At 35.4% G+C, this 23,981-nt stretch overlaps 1 long non-coding RNA gene across 4 annotated transcripts in view; it reads left to right on the top strand.

Moving 5' to 3' along the window:
- Positions 1–17,649, top strand: part of LOC123573605 (uncharacterized) — a 253,758-nt gene extending 236,109 nt beyond the window's left edge. For 3 of the 4 annotated variants that reach the window (XR_010586926.2, XR_010586927.2, XR_012435332.1), the window contains one exon: positions 953–4,991. This is a non-coding gene — a long non-coding RNA (uncharacterized lncRNA). Of the gene's footprint in view, positions 1–952; positions 4,992–14,918 lie in introns of those variants that run through there. The other variant, XR_012435333.1, reaches the window with a different exon arrangement.
- The last annotated feature ends 6,332 nt before the right edge of the window (positions 17,650–23,981 follow it).

The raw sequence follows: 23,981 nt of genomic DNA on the forward strand, positions 1-23,981 counted from the left end.
CAATTCCTTTAGATGTACACCAAGAAGTAGGATTGCTGGGTTATATTAGATGATCCACTGCACAGCATGGTCACTACATAGTTAATAATGTATTATGTATTTCATATTATTAAAAGAGTAAATTTTGGCCGGGCGCGGTGGCTCAAGCCTGTAATCCCAGCACTTTGGGAGGCCGAGGCGGGCGGATCACAAGGTCAGGAGATCGAGACCACGGTGAAACCCCGTCTCTACTAAAAATACAAAAAATTAGCCGGGCGCGGTGGCGGGCGCCTGTAGTCCCAGCTACTCAGGAGGCTGAGGCAGGAGAATGGCGGGAACCCGGGAGGCGGAGCTTGCAGTGAGCCGAGATCGCGCCACTGTACTCCAGCCTGGGCAACAGCGTGAGACTCTGTCTCAAAAAAAAAAAAAAAAGTAAATTTTAAATGTTCTCACCATAAAAAGTAAGTATGTGATGAATGTGGGATATGTTAATTACCGTGATTTAATCATCCCCCAATGTGTGCATGTATCAAAACATCACATTGTACCCCATAAATATATGTATATGTAATTATTTTGTCAGTTAAAAATAAAATACAAATAAAATCACTTTAAAATAAAAAAATCAATTGAAAGCATTTCTAAGTATTTGAACATGTAATTGTTGATAAAACACACAGTGATTTCACTAATTCCAGCTGAGCATTTTTCCACTGAGAGATAATATATTAAGGGAGTTTAGAAATATATTTTCAGAATTCTATATACCTACCTATCTCTATCTATCTGTATATCCATTTATCACGTTTTGAAATTTTTTTAAAGTAAAAAATAATAAAATGTCTCTTGCGTACCAAATCAGCAAATTAAATTGATATAAAATCCTCTCACATATGCTTGACTTAATGTAATAAATATAACATATAACTTAAAACTTACCTTTCATCCCTTTCCCGTTCCTCTTTCTCCACAGGTGACCATTATTCTGAGTTTTTTAAATGCTTTATTTTTTCTAATTGAAGAAATGAAAATAGCAGTCATTCAAAATCCTATCGTATTATCTTTTGATCATCATAATAAGCAAATGCAAATAACTCTCCCTTGCTGAAACAATTAAATGATTTAAAAATATCAGTGTCAAAGCTGTTCCTTCTAAAATGTAAGGCAAATCTAATAGATTCTAAATATAGATTACAAACTCAAACGCCCTCAGGTGCCAGGCAGGAGAGATTAGAGAGCCACCTGTCAGAATAGAGCCGTTAGATTTAGTTTATCCCCAATTTGTAAAAGATGGATGCTGGTTGTCTTTTCAGAATGGCAAGAAATCGATAGACAATATTATCAAGTAGTCAGAATCTTGAAAGAAGGCAGAAATTTTAGCATCTTTATTTCTAATTTCTAAATGTTGACAAAGATTTAAAATTTAAAAAGTACTTTGTATTTTAAATTAACTCTGTTGGAAGTCCAGCATCAGCTGTTGGGACTGCTACTTTGCAATTACGGCAAAGTGGGACAGCTACAACCATCTTTCTGGTTGAGTGCACTGTCCTCTTTACCCTTGCGAATTCACTTATTTACTAAACTACATTTGCTGCTCAAGTTTGGGCTTCCTGGATGTGATAAGTTCTCCATGACCTGGCATCACTCTGCCATCCTGCCTTCAACCCTGCTGCTCCCATCAAAGTGGCCTCCTTGCAGTCATCTGTCATATTCAACATTGTTTTTCCTCCACTGCTGAGCTCATGAAGTTGGTCTATGAATGTATCATATAGTAGAAAGAAACTGGATTTGGACAAAATTTTATGCTGATAAAAAGGAGAATGAGGCCAATGCTGTGGATGTATTTATATATCTGCTGAATCTGTCATTTAGGAATTAGAAAATAGTTGCTGCATCCTTTGTTTTAAATACTGCATACTTGAAAAAAGATAAATATTTTTTCAACCTTTGGTTCTTCAATTGAAAAATTTCAGCTCACAGAATCTTTCCCAAGATAGAGAATTTCTAAACCTATAATTATTTTTGTAACTTGCCTGTAAACTCTCTTTATATTTTTTATTCTTTTTGTTTCAAGTCTATAATATTTCTCATTGTTCAGAATGAAGTTGATAATATTTTAATATAAAGTAGAGTTACTGCATTCATTGCTATGTTCTGATTCATTGTTTACAGTGATTGTTTTAACCGTTTCTGAATCTGAGTTTTTGATTTGCAATGATTTTGTGAATTATTGTGACACGTTGGCCACTGTATTATACCATCATATTGAAGAGATATTAAGTCATTATTAGTCCATATTCCCATTTAAAGTGTTAAAATAGTATAAATGGCATACACTCTTCTTAATATCCTGGAATACTGAAAATGCTTTCAACCAAACATATAAGAATTTTAGAAAGCTAGACTCTGACATGAGCAATAAAACACACTAGGTCATTCAGAATAGAGATTCACTTAGTTTAAAAGTAGTTTTTATTGCTACATAATATTGTGAAGCAAACTGTTCATCAGTAGCCTTAAGCATGTACTACCTGCATGAAATACAGGGACATCTGAAAGACTGGAGGAATAGGTTGGATTTCTTAGCCTCTTGTGGTTTCCTTATACTTTTTTCTGATCTTCCCATTAATAATCCATAACACCTAGCACCGGCTATCAAATATACAGAAAAAGCTTGTTGAATAAATGAATCAGTGAAGAAATTCGTGATATCCTTTCAACAAATTCTTTATTTCTCTCTCCTATCTGTCGATTCCCATTGTATACATAATATCTACACATTACTAATGTATGGAATGTTATGTTCTTCCTTCAAATGAACACATGCCCTAATTCCTTAGTCTATTGAGATGCTTGACAAAATGTGACTTCTCTGGTCTAGACTTTTGTGGAAATATGTATTAGCCTGATGTGCAAAACATGACATGTTTTGAAGAGTGTGCTCAAAGTAAAGAAATGTTTCAAATTCCCAAAGCACAGCTTGAAGTATAGTTGTAATTGTGACTTGTTGGCAGAGGAAGGCAGAAGGAACAGTAGTTTGGCACCCAGAAAATAGAAATGCAGTGGACCATTTTCAGCTGGAAAGTCAAGGAAAGATTGGAAATCAAAGTGATCAAGTGGGTGAACTTAGAGCAAAATTTTAGGAGCATAAAGCTGGGAAGCAAAACATCTGATTTTGTATCTCTTTTATCACTTGCTATGGGAAAACTTCAGTTTTAAATTTTTAATCAATGTGGTAGTACTAATAGTACCTACTACTACCTAATAGTACCTAATAGCATGCTTTTTTTGAAGATTAAAGAGGCACATTATAAAATACATAATATAGTACCTGATACATACTAAGGATAATACTGTTTTTATTGTTATAGAAGCTATAAATCAGAGAATTGTCACATTCTAAGATGTGTAAGTCTTTTCTGAGGAACTGACATATACAGAGCAAAATCATTAGAAGCATCTTTGTACATAATGCTGTCAAATGAATATGTTTTTCATTATAGCTTTCAAGATAACATAGCTATTAAGCCTTAGATAAATTATTGTTTTTTCCTCCCTTTACCTACTCCCTCCTTCATTTTCTCCCTTCTTACTTCCCTTCCTTCCTTCCTTCCTTCCCTCGCTCCCCCCTCCCCCCTCCCTCCCTCCCTCTCCCCTTCCCCTCTTCCCCCTTCTCCCCTACCTACCTACCTACCTACCTACCTACCTACCTACCTACCAGTATTTACCACCTCACAACTATGTTCTAGAGTATCCTGGGCACTGGGAATACTATAAGCATATCTATTAATATATCTCTTTCTATATCTCTATATCTAAGTATCTATGTAGCTATCTGTATTATTTAACTACCTAGCTATGTATCTATCTACTTATCTCCAGCTTGGGCTTTATAACAAATATCATTGACTAGATAGCTTAAAGAACAACAACAGCAACAAAAATTTCACTCAGTTCTAAAGGCTGGAAATCTAATATCAGGGTCCCAGCATGGTCAGGTTTTTATTGAGGGCCCTCTTCCCAGCTTGAAGTTGGCTACCTTCTTATACTGTATTCTCACGTGACAGAGAGAGTAAGCTCTGATGTCTCCTCCTCATCTTATAAGAACACTAATCCCATTATTCAGGCCCTACCCTTATGACCTCATCTATACCTAATTACCTCCTAAAGACCCCGCTTCCTAATATACTGGGAGTTAGGGCTTCAACATGTGAATTTCAGGGGAACACAATTCAGTTCACAATACTATGTCAATATATTTATGAAAAGGGAGTGGCTAATTCTAATTGAGTCATTGAAATTCTCATAAAAGAAAAATGTTTAAACTCAGCCTTGAGTATGTTCTCCAGGTGGTTGGATAGAATGGGGAGTAGAGAAAGAGAAAAAGGGTAGAAGATGTGGAATTACAAAACGGACAGAGATGAGAACTAACACAGTGGTATTTAGTGACATGGTTAGAAGAAAATAGCTTCACTAAAGATTCTGGACATTGCCGTGATGATCATTGTGTCTTCAGTGGGGGAGTGACACAATCAGGGTCACCGTCTGGCAGCAGCATGGAGAATGGATTAGAGATGGAATGAAGATTTTAGGAGACTACTCTGATAGTTCTAATGAAGTACACTGTGGGCAGAAGTAGTTCGGATGAAGAAGAGAGTAAATAAAAAATGACAAGATTTTATCTCCCATAAACCTACAATAATTATATATAGTCATATACTGCATATAATATATACATAATGTATAAAAATGTTTTGTTCAAAGACAGACTGCATGTGTGACAGTGGTACTGTAATATTATAGTGGAACTGAAAAATTCCTGTTGCCTAATGACATTGTAGCCTTGGTAACGTCCTAACACGAAGCATTACTCTTGTGTTTGTGATGATGCTGGTGTAAACAACCTACTGCACTGCCAGTTGTGTGAAAGTATAGCATATACAATTATGTACAGTACATAATATGTGATAATGATAATAAAAAACAAGTATGTTAATGATTTATTTACTAAAGTGTAATTTTTAATTGTTATTTTATAGTGCACTTACTCCTACTTATTTTTTTAAAAAAGCTAACTTTAAAACGAACTCAGGCAGGCCAAGAGTGGTGGCTCACGCCTATCATCCCAGCACTTTGGGAAGCCGAGGCAAGTGGATCACCTGAAGTCAGGAGTTCGAGACCAGCCTGGCTAACATGGTGAAACCCTGTCTCTAAAAAAAAATAAAATAAAAATAAAAACACACACACACAAAGCAGTCTCAGGGATGTACTTTAGGAGATATCCAGAAAAAGACATGGAAGAGGACAATGTTATCGCCCCTGAAGACCATCCAATGGGACAAGATATGGAGATGCAAGACAGTGATATTGATGATCCTGACCTTGAGTAGGCCTAGTCTTTTGTGTGTGCATGTGTGTGTGTGTGTGTATGTGTATGTGTGCGTGTGTGTTTTGAGACAAGATCTTGTACTGTTGCGCAGGCTGGAGTGCAGTGGCATGATCTAGGCTCACTGCAACCTCCCTCTCCCGGGCTCAAGCAATCCTTCCATCTCAGCCTCCCATGTGGCTGGGGCTGCAGGCACATACCACCACTTCTGGCTAATTTTTTTTGTTTCTTTTAGAGATGGGTTTTGCATGTTGCCCAGGCTGGTCTTCAGCTCCTGGGCTCAAGCGATCTGCCCACCTCAACCTCCCAAAGTTCTGGGTTTACAGGCATGAACCACCATGCCTGGGCTAATGTCTGTGCTTATGTCTAGTTTTCAACAAGAAAGTTTAAAAAGTAAAAAAATACATAAATAAAAATCTTATAGGAGTACAAAGAAAGAGTAACTTTGTACAGCTGTACAATGTGTTTGCATTCTAAGTGTTATTACAAAAGAGTCAAAAAGTTAAAAAAATTAAAATGTTTATAAAGTACAAAAGTTATAGCAAGCTACGCTTATTTTATTATGGAAGAAATAATTTTTTTAAAAAATGAATTCAGTGTAGCTTGCATGTACAGTGTTTATAAAGTCTATAGTAGTGTTACCAAGCAAAAGGGGCTTGCTGCCTGATACACTCGAAGCCAATAGTATGACACCGAGTTTTTTAGAAAAGAAAAGCTTTTTATTGCAAGTTGACTGACAGAGACAGGAGTCCAGTTCAAATATGTCTCCGTGTGCTGACCTTAAGATAGTACTTTTATTAGAAAAGGTTTAAGGGATGAATTCTGGGATTGGTAGATTGGTGGAAAGAAAGGAGGTCTAAAACGTCCTAAGGAATGCAGTTATCTTTCATGCTACGTCATGGGTCACATGTGCAAATTCAGGGGGAGTTAGGATTAAACATGCAGTGGAAACTCAGGCTATAATGTTATCAAGCTTGTTCTGCGCAAACTCCTGTCAGCCATATTGGTTCCCATCCATTTCAGCTAGTTTTGTTATCTTCCAAGTGAAGGGAGTTTCAGCAGTTCAGCAAGTTGTTTCTTTTGTTATCTGCCATCTTTCAAACTCGAAGATTTCCGTTAGCTATTTAACTCCTTGGGGCACGGTTTCAGTAGTAGATGATAATGTCCTAGGTAGTCACATTCTCTGACTGCTCACTCACCACAGAGCAATTTCCAGTCCTGCAAGCTCTATTCATGGTAAGTGCCCTGTACAGGTGTACCATTTTTTGTCTTTGATATTTTATTACTGTGCCTTTTCTATGTTGAGATATGCTGAGATACACAAATATTTACTGTTGTGTTACAATTACCTGCAGTACTCAGTACAGTAATATGCTGTATAGGATTGTAGCCTAGGAGCCATAGAGTATACCATATAGCCTAGCTGTCTTGTAGGTTATACCATCTAAGCTTGTGTAAGTATATTCCATGACTGCACAACAGCAAAATAACCTAATGACACTTTTCTCAGGATATATCCCCACTGTTAAGTGGCACGTGACTCTTGTTTTTCAGGCTGCATTTGCCAGTGGGATGCCAAGAGATTATTTCCGGGGGCATATGCTTGCCTATTTTTGGCTTGGAGGTTATTCATGATTTATGCCCTGCCGCCTCCACATGGTGCTGAGTACCTCCTTTCCACACTGTTGTTCCAATAAGTGTCACCAGTGCTGCTGGGATCTCATTTCTGGCTTTAGCTGCTCTTGCTCCTTCCCTTGGTTTCATTTTTGTGGCTATTTCTGCTGGTTCTAGTCCAACACCATCATCACAGTCATTGTTTTTGCTGGTTCCACTAACATCATGATCACGGGCAGACCCAAGACTTTTCAGGATTGCTATCTCTATTATGTTGGAAGGCTCCTGCCAGTCTGCAGCTGCTGTTGTAGCACGCTTTGCTCTTGTTTTACTATGAGCATGAAACATAGCTTGTGATGGTATGGCTTTCCAGCATTAAAGTTAAGATTTCATTCTTAACTCTGCCACTTACTAATTTTGTGACATTTTGGTTAAGTTACTCAAATTCTTTGAGTCTTAGTTTATTTATCCTTAACATTAGGATAATGCTACCTACCATAAAGTGTTGTTCTATGGATTCAATGACTTTGTATAATTAAAACACCTAACATGCTGATTCCACACCATGTAGCATAAAGTAACTACTTATTATTGTCACCTTAAACCCCATCATGAGCCCACCTGACTCCCATTGCCACTTTCACTCTCTTCTACTTCCCAAAGCTTACTGCTGTCTTGCGTCTCAAAAACTCTTATGGATAACAGGTTAAAAATATCATTTACATAACCCCAAGTTAGAAGAATATATGGAACGTAATAGTTGCTTGATACATGCCAACTTATTTCCCATCCTTGTTCTTGGAAACTCCCATTGGGTTATTTTTCTTAGGGCCATTTCCCACAGTTTCCTTTCTTTTGTGCTCTAATCCATCTATGTGCATTCTTTTGTGGAAGCCTAAATCTTAGTGTACAAATTTACCTGGCCATGTAACTCAAATGACCAAATAGCCCAGGAGAGAGAGGGACAGAAGCCAGAAGAAGCAGAATTGGAGAAATTAAATGGGTTATATCTGCTGAACCTTGAAGCAATTAAAAAATTGTCCATTATACTATCCAAAGAGAGCAACAAGTTCAACTATGGTCTGGACATTTGTTTCAAGCAATAAAGTTAATATGCTGATTCTAGCCATAAGAAAAGTACAGTAATGGCTGATGCTTTAAATAAAGCATTAAAGTTTTGAAGCAATATTATACTCACAGTAAAACTCTCAACTTGTGATAGCCAGCAAAGGAGCTTCATAGGGTATATTCCTCCCCATCTCAGGTGAGCGACACTTGTTCAGAGGAGATATGGCTTCTGACACCCAAATAGGCAAGAGTTCAGAGAAAAGTTCCATTTCTAATGGAGCATAGAGTAATGGTTAGAAGTATAGTCCCCCAGACCACATTCCCTGTCAGCTATACTGCTGACTAACTCTGTGACTTTGGGCAACTTATTTAACCTCTTGGTGCCTCATGTCCCCATCTGTAAGATGGGGGATGATAATGACATCAACTTCATAGGTTGTTGTGATAATTTAATAGGTAAAGAAATGTAAAATTCTACAAAAAATGCCTGGCATGTAGTTGACATTGAACAAATATTAGCTATGTTATTATTACCTTCATTGGATAGGGAAATCAAGACAAAACAGAGTTCCAAGAGTGGAGCTGATAGATTCATAGGTTGGAGGAAGAAGAAACTTCAGGGAAAATTTACATCCTGAAAACAACTACTGGGGACTTATGTCTGGCACAATGACATCAGGTTGTGACTGCACTTCTATTCCTGAATCAAGACTGGCTGAGGAATAGGGTGGATCTGATCCAGCAGACAAATCCTCAGTGATGCCCACTGGAGAGGCTGGAGGAGGCAGGAATTTAAACAGTGCAGAATTCTTGCTGTCATCTTGCTGGCCTCCTAGGGGACCGAGAGAGCACTTTTGTACCTCCATGCTACTGTGACTCCATGGCGCATCCTCCTGTAGGTGTACTCGAAGCTGTTCTGGATGATTAATCTGCTTGTATTGATTATTTCTAGCCTAAGTTTAAATGAAGAGCAAATATTTCTCTCAGGTTTATAGTGCTTTGTTTCTTAGGAATATTTTTGGACACTTGAACAACAAGTAAACGATATGCTCTACATAAAATGGTAATGGTAAATATGCTAAATTAGGTGATACTAAGTAAACTTCTTTAGTGTAGTCTCAATACAGAGATAATAGGTAAGTTCAAAAATTTTAAATTATTATGAGTACATTTGAGATTCTGGTGCTTCTGAACTACCAGTGATGATGTCATTAAGGTACAGAATTACTTTCTCAGGTGGTTTGACTATTAAAGTGTTTACATTAGATTGTAAGCTGGCAAATATTATCACACACATTGTTAAAATGTTTAATATTATCAAATGTCACAGAAGAACCTGGAACTGTGATGTCAAGCATTGTACCTTTTGGATTTAATTCTGTAGTTCTTCCTAACATTTACCTTGCTAACCTTTGGTGTTTATTTCGTTTTTGAGGAGGGGGGTTGTTTTGCTCTACTCTGGGTAAAACTTTTAAAATTATTTTATTTTGTATAAAATTTATGTTTGTCTTTGAAGTGCAGAATTTCTATATTGGTTTCCCTATTTGACATGTGAATTAGATCACTGGGATTTTCAATCCTGAATTTATGAAGAATCATATCTGAAATAAATTCAATGGATTATGCTAGCTGATAGGGTTCGATGTTGTGATTTATATTTCTATATACATGTTACTATATTTTCAATTATCTTTTGAATATTTAAAAAAGGTGTCCGATAGACTATAAGAAAAATTTTAGTGTTTTTTGAAAAATAATTTTATATTTTTGCACTGTGTGCCCACTTTTTAACACAAGTTGTGTATGTTTTTTCGGAGAAATTTAAAAAATAAACTGAATATTTTGGGCTGTGGATTTTAACTTCCCTAGGAAGTGCTGTCCTCAAGGCGTCTCTACTATTTTGAAATTACTATAATTTCTCTACTATTTTGAATGACTATAATATTGGCTATAATTATGACTAAAATATTTAAACAGTAATAAATATTTTCAAATATAGATATTGGCCATTGAAAAAATTATTGCATTATATATTTAATAAAATTTTCTCACTTTTAAAATTCATAATATTATTTTACATTTGTATATTACTCTATTTAGAGCCACAAGCCTAGCATAGAATTTGAACTCCACCACTGATGTAATCCATCTTGGAAATATTAACCTCTCGTGCCTCAGTTTCATATTGTAAGGTTAGGATAAAAACAGTACCTGCCTCACAATTTTGTTATGAGGATTATATGATTTAATATAGGTAAGGTGATTAAAACAGTGTTTGGATCCCAGTAAGGGATATAGAATTATTTACTTTGTTATTTTTAAAACTCATTTGGGGAATATAGGAAAACGTGATATAAATCATAAACCTGCAGAGGGGATTTTCTACACAGTAGTGTTATGATAATCTCCCCTTGAAAAAGGATACTAAGATTCTCACTGTCTATGCTTAGATTTAACATCAATACAATATGAATCAGAGAAAACTTTTTATTGATCAGCATAAGATGGTTAGAAGAATGCTTTAATATCCAAGTAATAGCCGTTATGTTGAACTCTGTTCTTTAAATAAGACAAAGTAGTTGAAACAGTTGTAATTCTCTGATACTCTCATCGGTAGGCATAGGTAAAGTAAACCAATGAGAGCTAAGCTCCCACTCTGCTGCAGCAGAGGGAGATGAACGGACTAGTAGGAAAGGGATTGCTCATGGAGGACATGGCTTGTGGTGTTAGAGAGCAAATAAGAAGTTGGGCTGTGGTGTTAGAGAGCAAATAAGAAGTTGGGCTGTGGTCGGGGCTGGGACTGCTGCAGTACACAGTGCAATTGTGCTTTGAGACCTAACTTGCCCTTGATCACATCTATGAGAAATAGGCCCAGAAAGAGTTACTTATGGGCCAAAGGTAGCATTAACATTCTAAACACATCCAGTCATTTCCGTTCCAAGGAAGAATGCTCAGATAGATAGTTGTGAACATCTCTTATCTTGGGATCAATAATGGAAGAATAGAGGAGCCATTTGCTTCACTTCTCTTTTTTCTTTTTAAAATGCACTGTATCCAATGTGTCTGGCTTGAAGGCTATTAACTGGGTTGCATAATACTGGTGGGCTAGGGAGTTAGACAATACAGACTAGAAGTCATTGCTACAGGTTTTTTTTTCCTTTAATTTTATAAAGCATATGCTAATGTGATACACATTTATCTCAAACATGTATCCCAAAACCTACTCATTATTTTATCTCCCAAGATTATTTCCTTTGTTCTTGATTAATATTATCGCTATGCACTGCTTTTCAAGGTCATAAATCTCTGTATTCCATTCAACTTCATCCTTTTCTAACTCTTCACATAAAATTTATTAGTTTAGTATGTGTGAGACACTATTCTGGGAACTAGTTGTATTTTAGTGAAAAGAAATCAACAATAAAAACATTATCTGTCCTCATGGTGTTGACAGGAGACAAGCTCACAAATAAACATATGATTTAGTGGAGGGTTATGATTTGTTATGTTTTGTCATTATTTTTATATCTTTTTATATAAAATGTGTTATATCATTTATATCATAAATAATTGTTTAGAAGTATCAGTAAAATATCTTGAATAGGAATGAAAAGATAACTTAAAATGAGTGGTATCATCAGAAAACATTATAGTGGACCAAGAAGGACCAAAAAAACCAAAAATATAATGTTGTTATTCATAGAAAATACCTTGAGCCTAGGAATATTTAATTAAGCAGACATTTTTCAGACATGCACTATGTATATTTTCATTAACTCCACAAATATTTCTTGCAAACCTTTTGGGCACTGGGACAAAATAGTAAACACCCTATATAAAGTCTTATGGAATTTACATTCTAGTGGAGAAGACAGATGAATAAGAAGATGCCACACACCTACTTCCTAACTATTCTACTTCCTAGCTCTCCCAATCTGACCCCCATTCAATAAAACCTTTCTTACAGGTGCCCTGTTGTGGCCCTTTTCAACCACAGATTATTGTATCATCTGGTCTCCACTTCATCATCTGCATTGCCATAGTTATCCTTCTAAAGCATAGAGTTCATTGGAGCCCTCTGATACTAACCTTTTATGACTTCCTATCATCTTCCTTATGAGTTCATTTACATTCCAGCCCTGTGATTCTCCAATCCCATTTACTGCTTTATAACCTGAGCAATATATCCTCTTAGCTGCAATTTCAGCTTTTAGCTTAAGAATCGCTCGTACTTCATTGAGAAAATAGAAGCAACCACATAGGAGTGTTTTCATCTTCTTACCTCCATATTGTAACCCTATTTCCATAAAATAATATGTATCATATTCTTTTTTAGTCCTTTGCAGCCTGTCAATGGCAAATATTTCCACTTGTGCTTCCCTTAATTTTCAAGACCTTTGCACTTGAAGTAATTGTATCGTAAGTTTCTTCTTTTCTAGTGGGTTATTTCCACCTGTATACAATATGCTCGTTCATTTAAAACATCTATTCCCTGATTTTCCATTATTTTCCATTTCCCTAAAAATATTACTCCATTTTTCATAATATTGTTGTCTTAACCTGCTCTCTCCATTCTTCACCTACTACTTACCAATCAACCCACTCTAATCTGGCTTCCATTTCTGCTATTCATGGAAACCTCAGTCCATCTTCTCTCTTTTCTTTTCTTCTCTCTTGCCTCACTTCCTTTCTTTGTTTTGCCAAGGACATCAATAATAACCACATTACCAAATCTAATAAACCTTTCTGTACTCATCTTACCTCACTACTCAGGAGCATTCAGTATGACTCAGCCTGCATTCCTTGAAAACTTGACTGTCTAGACTACTTCTTCCTTTCCAGTCTCCTTGTTCTGGATGATCCTTCCCCTTTCACCTGAAATCATAATTATCCACACCCTCTCCCTGGGTGATTGCACTTAGTCACTGTGATTTAAATGTTAACAATTGAAAAACTAAAGAACTCCAGACTTACACATCTACTGCTTATTGTAACTGTCCGGTTGAATGCCTAGTAGGCATTTTAAGCTTGAATTTTACAAACCAGCACTTTTGTTTTTTTTCCCACTCCCTACTTGTTCTTCAAACAGTCTTCCCCATCCCAATAAGTGGTACCACCAAGCACCCAATTATGCAAACTCCAATACCTAGAAGTTATCCATGATTTCTTTATTTTTTCCTCACCCTCCACCCCATAGCATCCATTAGCATGTTCGAAAAATATTTTGAATCTCTCTGCTTCTTTCCATTTATACTGTTACTACCTTGTTTTAAGTCACACTCATACCTTTCCTGGACAATTGTGGCAGCTTCTTAACTGCTATCTTTGCTTCCTCTCTTATTCACGCCCATATTGCAGCCAGAGTAATCTTTATTAAAATATGCATCAGATCCTGTCACCCCCTTACTTAAAACTCTTCAATGGTTTCCCATTTCGTTGAAAATAAAGTCCAGAAACTTTTCTGCCAAGGCCCTGCATGATTTAGTTCCTGGATATCTCTTTGGAATTATTCCCTACTGTTCTTCCCTAACTGATTTCATTCTAGCCACACCATCCTCCTTTCTGTTCCTTGAATAAGTCAAACTCTTTTCTACTTCAGAACCTTTCAATCGATTCTCCTAACACTTGGAATCATCTTTCTCTGGCTTTTTGCATAGGAGTTTTTCTTTGACTCTCAGCTCAAATGTCATTTCCTTAGAGAAGGTTTCTTTGCCTTTTATTCAAAACAGCGTATTGGTCTTGTGAGAATCTCTATAACAAAGGTTTTTTAGGGTCAAATACATTTTGATGGTTTTATATATATTATATTGCCTTTTTGGTATTCATATGCACAGTAGCACATTATAGCTTCATTAATTCATACATTCATTCATTTAGCTAACATTTATGAACACCTGCTATGTGCCCCAAATTATTCTAGGTGCTTGATATACATCAAATAGTAAAATAGACACAATTCTTAATTCATAAAGTTTACATTCTAGTGTATGAGACAAATAATAAACAATTAACATAATTCCAAACAAATTATGTAGTATAAAGAAGGTCATTCATACTACAGAAAAAGAGAGTTAGGTAAGTAGGATTGAGAGTGCCATGAGAGTTGGGGTATTCTGAGAATCATATTATGAAGAAACCAGCATCTGTCAAACTTATTAAACCATACAACACACATTATAACCTTGTGAAACTAATTTTGCAAGGAACACACTTTAGGAAATTATGATAAGCCTTCCTTTCATTCTCTCCTCCCCTATATTCATGTTATAAGTAGAAGCCTGAGTTCTAGAGAAGCCATCTAATTATCACTAAGTCACAAATCCTTTCTAGGAATGTAAGATATGATGTACGCTTTACAAAGTCGATTGTGAGGATTATGATAGAAACAATCAGTTGCATATCTAGCATATTTGGCACTTGAAGCAAATTGTCTATATGACAAAATTACTTCCAGTAATAGTCATGAAATAGGACAAAAAAAATAATGGTTAGAAAAATCAGCAGACTTTCAAATTTTTCTTCTATTGAATTTTGTGTGTGTAATAATACCAATAAGAAGAGTAAATAAATATTACAGTACAAAAATGAGAAAGGTAATGGGTTAATACTTTTAAGTTACAATAATATTTTCTTTTTAAAAACATGCCCAAATAGGTGGTCTGTTACATATAACAATTATTAGGGATTGAATGTGTCCCCACCTGCCTCCCAGCCCCCAATTCATATGCTGAAACTCTTAACTCCCATGTCACTATATTTAGAGTAAGAAAGTAATTAAGGTCAAATGAAGTCATAAGGATGGCGTTCTGATCTGATAGAATTTGTGTCTTTATAAGAAGAGACATCTTTTTTTTCCCTCTCTTTCCCCAAGGGCATATACAAAGGAAAGGCCGTGTGGGGAAATAATGAGAGGACAGCCATCTGCAAGCCAAGAAGAGAATCATCACTAGAAACCAAATTGGTTGGAACCTTGATCTTGAACTTCTTGCTTCCAGAATTATGAGAAAATAAATTGTTGTTTGAGCCACACAGTCTATTATATTTAGTTAGAGCAGTCTGAGGAGACTAATACATTGATAAACTGGTCTGTTACAATAATGAATATATTGTTTATACATTATATAAACAATTATAGTTTCTGTATCAGCCTTAGATTTCGCAAATTTGTCAATAGCTTTGTCAAAGTTGATTGTCTTTATATATTCCTATTTCATGGACTATATTAGCTAGATTTGTCAATCTATCCTACCCATAAAGACTGAAGAACACTTTTTAATTCAATTTAAAAGGTTTTTGTCACACAAAGCAACAAATATAAAACTAGAAAAAATTATAAATATGAATATAAATTTGAAGGAAATTACTAAAAATCCTGTTGTACTATATATTCCAGAAATTTTAAACACTGAGGAAAAAACTTGCACCATGGAGTGAGAGAATCGAAGTAATTCAAGTGTTGTATTTCATCTTTTCCATCACTAGGTTGTCATTTATTTCAAGGTTTTTTTTTTTTTTTTTTTTTTGTAATTTAACTTCTAAGTTCAGGGGTACATATGCAGGTTTGTTATATATGTAGACTTGTGTCATAGGGATTTGTTGTACAGATTACTTTATGACTCAGTTATTAAGTTCAATACCTATTAGTTATTTTTTTCTCATCCTCTCTTTCCTTGCACTCTCCACCTTCTGATAGGCCCAATTGTCTGTTGTTTCCCTCTGTGCTACTCATCATTTAGCACCCACTTGTAAGTGAGAACATACGATATTTGGTTTTCTGTTCCTGAATTGGTTTTCTAAGGATAATGGCCTCCAGCTCCATGATGCTTCTGCAAAGGGCATGATCTTATTCTTTCTTATGGCTACATAGTATTCCATGGTGTATATGTACCACATTTTCTTTATTCAATCTATCATTGATGGGAATTTAGGTTGATTCCATGCCTTTGCATTGTGAATAGTACTGCAATGAACATACGCATGCATGTGTCTTTATGACAGAATGATTTATATTCCTTTGGGTATATCCCAAGTATTGGGATTGTGGGGTCTAATGATATTTCCATTTTTAGGTCTTTGAGGAATTGCCACACTGTTTTGCACAGTGGTTGAACTAATTTACATTCCCCAAAACAGTGCATAGGCATTCCTTTTTCTCTGTGACCTTGCTAGCACTTATTTATTCATTTTTGACTTTTTAATAATAGCTATTCTGAATGGTGAGAATCTTCTACTTAATTCAGGAATATGTAGCTCCACAAGAGTAGTTCCCCAGCACCCAAAGAGAGCTTGAAGGATTCAAAACCATTATGAACTTCCTCTTAAAATAAACATATGTAGTTGTGTCTACATGCATCAGGGACTGACTAGATGACTGAGGATTCTTTGAATTAACTTTTACGAAAACTACAACATTTGTTAAAGAACAAGTAATTCAAATGTGCTGATTTGTAACTTAAATAATATGTTATTGAAAAATAAATAGTAACCTGTGCAATTATTTAGAACTTAGACTAATAGAAGCCTTTAGAGACAGGACTATTAGTGACATTGCTTAGAGTTACTGGAATACTTTGATAATAAAAAGGAGATTAATTTTAAATTAGTTTTATCATTGCTTTTAAATTTTCCACAGGCAATGCACCTCCTTATCCTATTGCTCTGCCCTAGGTAAGTCCCTGGAAATTGTAATAGTAGTTAATATTTGTTGAGTCATTCAGAGTTAATGCATGTTTAATCATTGTCATGAATAAATCAGCTAATCCCAAATGCCTTTCCAACATGTTTTATGGTGGCTTTTGTCCAAGGGTTTGGTTTTGTTTTTTTTTTTCTCTTGATTTAGAAGACTTGGGGTTGACTGTTCAATTCCATTGAAAATACTAGATCAAAGCGAAAAGAACAAAGCCAGAGGCATCACATTACCAGGCTTCAAACTATACTACAAAGCTACAGTAACCAAAACAGCATGGTGCAAAACAGACATACAGACCAATGGAACAGAATAGATAACCCAGAAATAAAGCCACACACTTACAGTCATTTTATATTTGACTAAGTTGACAAAAATAAGCAATGGAGAAAGAACTCCCTATTCAATAAATGGTGCTGGGATAACTGGCTAGCCATGAGCATAATAAAGAAACTGAACACCTACCTTTTACTGTATACAAAAATTAACTCAAAATGGATTAAAGTTTCAAATGTAACGTCTCAAACTATAAGACTCTTAGGAGAAAATGTAGGAAACACAATTCTGGACAAAGACGTTGGGAAATAATTTAGGGCTAAGTCCTAAAAAGTAATTGCCACAAAAACAAAATTGACACGTGGAACCTAATTAAACTAAAGAACTTCTGCACAGCAAGAGAAACTAACAACAGAGTAGAAAGACAACCTAGAGAATGAGTAAAATATTCACAAACTTTGTATCTGACAAAGGTCTAATATGCAAAACCTATAAGGAAGTTAAGCAATTGAAAAAGTAAAATCAAATAACCTCATTAAAAAGTAGCCAAAGAATATGAACAGACAGTTCTCAAAAGAAGACATACAAGCAGCCAACAAGGAAATAATAAAATGCTCAACATTAGTAATCATCAGAAAAATGCAAATCAAAATCACAATGAGATACCATCTCACGCCATTCAGAATGGCTATTAATAAAAAGTCAAAAAACAGCCTGCTGGTGAGGCTGTGGAGAAAAGGGAATGTGTATACACTGTTGGTGGAAAAGTAAATTAGTTCAGTCACCGTGGAAAGCAGTCTGGAGATTTCTCAAAACATTTAAAACAAAGGTACCTTTTGACCCAACAATCTCATTACTAGGTATATATCCAAAGGAAAACAAATCTTTCTACCAAAAAGACACGCACACTCACATGTTCATTGCAGCACTATTCATAATATCAAAAACATGGAATCAACCTAGGTGCCCGTCAATGGTAGATTGGATAAAGACAATGTAGTACATGTAACACCAAGGAATACTACACAGCCATAAAAAGGAATAAAGTCATGTTCTTTGCAGCAACATGGATGCAGTTGGAGACCACAATCCTAAGTGAATTAATGCAGGGACAGAAAACCAACTACTTCATGTTCTTGCCTATAAGTGGGAGCTAAATGTGGGGTACTCATGGACATAAAGATGGCAACAAATGACAGTGGGGACTACTGGAAGGGAGGTTTTTCCCCTGGAGGGTGGCAAGAGTTGAAAAACTAACTGTTGAGTGCTACGCTCATTTCCTGGGTGATGGGTTCAATCATACTCCAAACCTCAGCATCACATACTATACCCAGGTAACAAACTCGCGCATATACCCACCCTGAATCTAAAATAAAAGTTGAAATTATAAACTAACATAAAATATAAAAAAAGTAGATCAACAAGTTGAGTTGGGATTGTATGTGATGGAAGGGAAGAACACATGGGGTAAAGGCAAGTCTTCCGGGCTTATTTCCTATTTCTCTGAGCATGGGTACTTGCAGCTCCATTCCACTCTCTTCATGATGGTTTCCTCCACTATTGAATGATAACATCAAAATATATAATATTGGTAAAGGCAATCACATTGTTTTCCTATATTCTTTACATTATCATTATGGAAATACACTTACCACATACTTTTTGTTTATTTACAGTCATTTGGGAGAATTTGTCTGCTGTGAAATAGAATGATAAAAATTGTTTTACTCTCAGTACAGATGCTAGAGGAAATTCTTTCACTTTTCTGGCCTTATTTTTATCATGAAAAGAGAAGATATTTAATCTTTTTTCTATATTTTATGTTATTTTAGTTGGTAAATATATAGATTTGGTAATTCAATTGTCCCTCATATCATATTACTGGAAGAAACCCTGACTGCAAGCATGCCAAAATGCCAATATCAGCCCATATTTTTCTAGCTTATTAACTGGTCTGTTCTACTCAGCTTCCTCTATCCTACAGGGCCCCATCTGCAGTTTTAACAGTATTGATGATTAATTTTACAAAGAGTAGTTTAAACTGCAAAGCAGAACCTGGAACTGAGCCCTAGAGGGCCCATATGCTCAGAGACTTCTCTAAAGCAGAGAAAGAAATGTTTTCTTGAAAATGTTTCTACTATCTTGGTGAAAGATAGTCTGGGAGCTCCTGCTCTAAGTGGTTTTGGAGGGCCATAGTAATAAGTCAGATGACTATAAACTTGCAATAAAAATGACCCAGTTTAGGCTCTCATAGTAACTGCATGTCAGATATCAGAAAAGTGGAGTGTTTCTCACACTCAAAAAGGGAGACCATTTTCCCTTCCATATAATTCCATATCATTTATATTTTTCATCTGGACCTCTTTTTTGTGCTGAATTTCTACTGTTACTGTATCACTATGCCTGGCAATAAGATATCTGCAATATCTTAGCAATATAGAAGAGCTCTGGATTTCAAATTTTTATTTATAACATTTATGAGTCATGATCTCAGAAATAGCTTATTTTTAGAAATTGTATTGTCTTCATTTGTAAAATCTGCCTTCTCAGGATGATTGTGAAGATGAAATAAGATGACATGTGTTAATGTATCTGGTGCAAAGCATCAAATCAATGTAGAATCAGAAAGCCAATGTTAGGTAACAAGCATTCCCTAAGTCTGTAGTGTATCTGTATTCATAGCTGCCTGACTTATCATTCTTGAATTATTTGATATTTAAAGGTCAAATGGGGAAAATGTACCTATATGTGATAAAAAAGAGGCATCCCAAGTGTAGATTAGCTTGTATAGTTTAAACTTTCAAACATATTTACTTACATTAGTTAAAAGAAGGTAATTATATTTTAGGTGTTTCTCAAATTAATATGGACAAAATTATTTAATGTTAAATTTATTAAACACATTTAGAAAGAATTTATGTCATTCTATTTGCCTAATTTGTCTATTATTTCTAATCAAATGCAACATAATTATTTTTAAGAATAGAAAAAAGTGAGATGAATTGATTATAGACAATAATTAAAAATAGGATATAATGTGAGCATTAGTGATTATATTCTCAATTCTCCCCCAAATAATTATCTCTTATTACTATTGTTTTTATTTATGACAACAGAGCATAAAGAAGATATTACTACAAACTCCCACTGAATTCATTAATATGATTTTCATACTGTTTTAATTTAAAATATTTGTATATAAATTTGGAAGCAACCTAAGTGTCCATCCGCAGACAAATGGATAAAGGAAATATGGCACATATACGCAATGGAGTAATGTTCAGCGATGAAAAAGAAGAATATCCTGTCATGTGTAACAACATGGATAGAACTGGAGGTCATTATGTTAAGTAAAATAAACCAGGCACAGAAAAACAAACTTCACCTGTTGTCACTTATTTGTGGGAGCTAGAAATTAAAACAATTGAACTCATGGAGATAGAGAGTATAATGATGGTTACCGAAGGCTGTGAAGGATAGTGGTAATGGGGAAGGTGCATGATAAATGTGTACAAAAATATACAGAGTGAATGAGATCTAGTATTTGATAGCACAACAGGGTGACTACAGTCAACAATAATTTATTGTACATTTAAAAATAACTAAAACAGTATAATTGGTATGTTTGTAACACAAAGAAAGAATAAATGTTTGAGGTTATGGATATCCCATTTACCCTGATGTGGTTATTATGCATTGCATACCTGTATCAGAATATTTCATGTATCCCATAAACATATATATCTGCTATGTATCTGCAAAAATTAACAATAAAAAATAATTTTTTAAAATTACAAACTTATAACAATTACTGGTATTTGGTTATATTTAATAAACTATTTAATAAAACATTTTTAATTTCATGGTATTAAAACATTAGTTTCATGTTGGGAATAAAAAATTTGCCAATATTCTCAAACCCTTATCATTGAATCATGCAGTTTTATTTATCATTCCTTTTAGACATTTCACAACTCTAATCCCACTGCCACCATCATTGTCTGGTCTTCTCATTGGTATCTGACTGTGATAATTTAAATTGTAGTTTACCGTTTTCTCTTACTACAGTCTTTTCTGCTCCATTCCTTGCTCCACAATATAGTCAATCATTTAAAAAAAAAAATGACATCATACTGATTCTCCCTTTAATACTGTTACATAGTTTTCTAGGGCCTAGAAGCAAAATCTAACACTTTTAATAATCACACCAACTTTTGTTGTTGACATGCCTCCAGCACCTAGTGCTTATTACAGATAAGACACTCATTATTAATAAATGAATAAATAAACCTCGGATTTCAGGCTTCTTCTCCTGCCTACCTGCCCTCTGCCCCATTTTCACACTCACATCTTGCTTTGTTTTGAACATGCTATACTATCTCTTTCTGTAGTGCCAAGTGCATTTAAGCCTGCAGAGATGACTTAAATAGAAGAGAGTAAAGAGATTTTTGTCTGTGAGACTCATAGGAAAGAGTTCAGGCTATAATCAAGAGTGGAAGATGGTTGACTTAGTTACATATTACAAAACAAGGAACTCACATAGGCACCGATGAAAGTATTACAGTTTTTGTAACTAGAGCTTTATTTTAACCCTGTCCTTGTTGTTGATTAATTTTATGATTATAGAAGAGCAAACTTAGCAAATGAAGTAATACTGCTTCATAATGATGAACTTAAATTATACCTGTCATAGGAGGAATTCCACAATGTTTTGGAAGCAATTATTTGGGGGAAAAGAGGAATGTAAAGGTATGGAGCAGTTTAAGAGGCAAGTGAGTTTTAGAAAAGCTGTAAGATCTGAGTAATACCGTATTACCTTCTGGAATGAGCTAATCACAAATACAGACCTAGGGAGAGCAAGGTAATGGGATGGTATGAAATGTGGGAAGAGACCATTGAGAGTGAAAATGGAAAAGCATGCACAGCAAAGAGGAAAGAAGGGAGGATTAAGAACAAGAATAACCACTCAGGGCAGTCAACTGTGTGCCTGGCATTTTCTTGTGTAGTATATGTTATGGGGTCAAAGCAATTAAAGGCAATAAATGTAAAGGAAAGATGAGAATAATGACTGCACAGAGTATTTTGTTTTCCATTTCTACTCTAAGAAGGAGCTAGAATGGTTTTGTTCTCTGAACAATAGTCCAACAGTCAGTTGTTCCCTGACTATGAGACTACTAAAGATTAGTACCTCCTTTTTGTGTATCCCTTAGTATCTGTTGTATGATTCTAAAGAAAACTTTAACCAAAGCATCTCCATCTATTTTTTTCAGCACTTAAGAAATATTTATTAAGTAAATATTTTTTATTGTGGTAAGAACACAACATGAGATAGAGATTCTTTTTTTTTTTTTTTTTTTTTTTTTTTTTTTTTTTTTTGAGACAGTCTCGCTTTGTCGCCCAGGCTGGAGTGCAGTGGCGCGATCTCGGCTCACTGCAAGCTCCACCTCCCGGGTTCGCGCCATTCTCCTGCCTCAGCCTCCCGAGTAGCTGGGACTACAGGTGCCGCCACCACGCCCGGCTAATTTTTTTGTATTTTTAGTGGAGACGGGGTTTCATTGTGTTAGCCAAGATAGTCTCGATCTCCTGACCTCGTGATCCGCCCGCCTCGGCCTCCCAAAGTGCTGGGATTACAGGCGTGAGCCACCGCGCCCAGCGAGATAGAGATTCTTAACAAAAATTTAAGTGTACAATACAACACTCTTAACTATAAGTATAATGTTGCATAACAGATCTCTAGTACTTACTCATCTTGCAACTGAAATTTTCTATCTGTTGAACAGCAACTTCCCATTTCCTCCTCCCTTCAGCCCCCTGAAAACCAGCATTCTACTTTCTGTTTCTGTAAATTTCTCTATTTTATATACTTCATATAAGTAGAATCATGAAGTACTTGAACTTCATGTTCAAGTACTATGAAGTTCACCACCTATGACCGGCTTATTTCACTCAGCATAATGTCCTCAAAGTTCATGCATGTTGTCATATATGTCAGGATTTCCTTCTTTTTTAAGGTTATTAATATTCCATTGTCTGTTCTATCTGTCAATCAACATTTAAATTTTTCCACATTTTGGATACTGTGAATAATGCTTTAATGAACAAAGCAATGCAAATAAGTCTTTGAGATCATGATTCCAATTCTTTTGGATAATCACTCAGAAATGAGATTGCTAGATGGTATGGTGGTTTTACTTTTAATTCTTTGAGAAACCTGCATACTTTCTCAGTAGCTGCACCATTTTACATTGTCACCAACAGTGTTCAAGGGCTTCAATTTCTCAGTATCTTCATCAACACACTAATTTTTATGTTTTGAATAGAGCCATCCTAAACAGGTGTGAAGTGATATCGCCTTGTGTTTTGATTCACCTTTTTATGATTAGTAATGTCTAGTTTCATTTTACATATTAATACCCATTTGACCATAAGTAGGTCTTCTTAGGAGAAACATCTATTCAAGTCCTTTGTCTATTTTTAAAATCAATGTTTTTAAAAACTGAGTTGGAAGAATTCCTTATATACTATAGATATCAATCCCTTATTAGATACATAGCTTGTGAATATCATCTTCCATTCTGTAGATTGCCTTCCACTTTATTGAGATTTTTGCTGTTCAGAAACTTGTAAGTTTGATGTAATCACACTTGTCTATTTTTGCTCTTGTTGCCTATGATCTTGGTGTCATATTTAAGAAATTATTACCAAGAACAACACCATGAAGCTTTCATCCTGTGCTTTTTTAATATAAGGATTTTACAATTTCAAGTTTTACATTCAAGTCTTTAGTCAGAGATTCTGGGATCCTTTGTAGCCTAGACCACCATCTTTGTTCTCAGCAGCCCCTAGACATCTAATGTATGCCAGGTTCCATCAGTACTCTGAGATAGGCGGGATAGAAGGTAGTACCTCTGGCAGCTCGTGGAAAAGTTGCAATGTTAGGCATATGTCCCATCTTTCCCTCCCAGGGGAGAA

This window comes from Macaca fascicularis, chromosome 5 (assembly GCF_037993035.2).
Source record: "Macaca fascicularis isolate 582-1 chromosome 5, T2T-MFA8v1.1".
Classification (NCBI taxonomy): domain Eukaryota; kingdom Metazoa; phylum Chordata; class Mammalia; order Primates; family Cercopithecidae; genus Macaca; species Macaca fascicularis.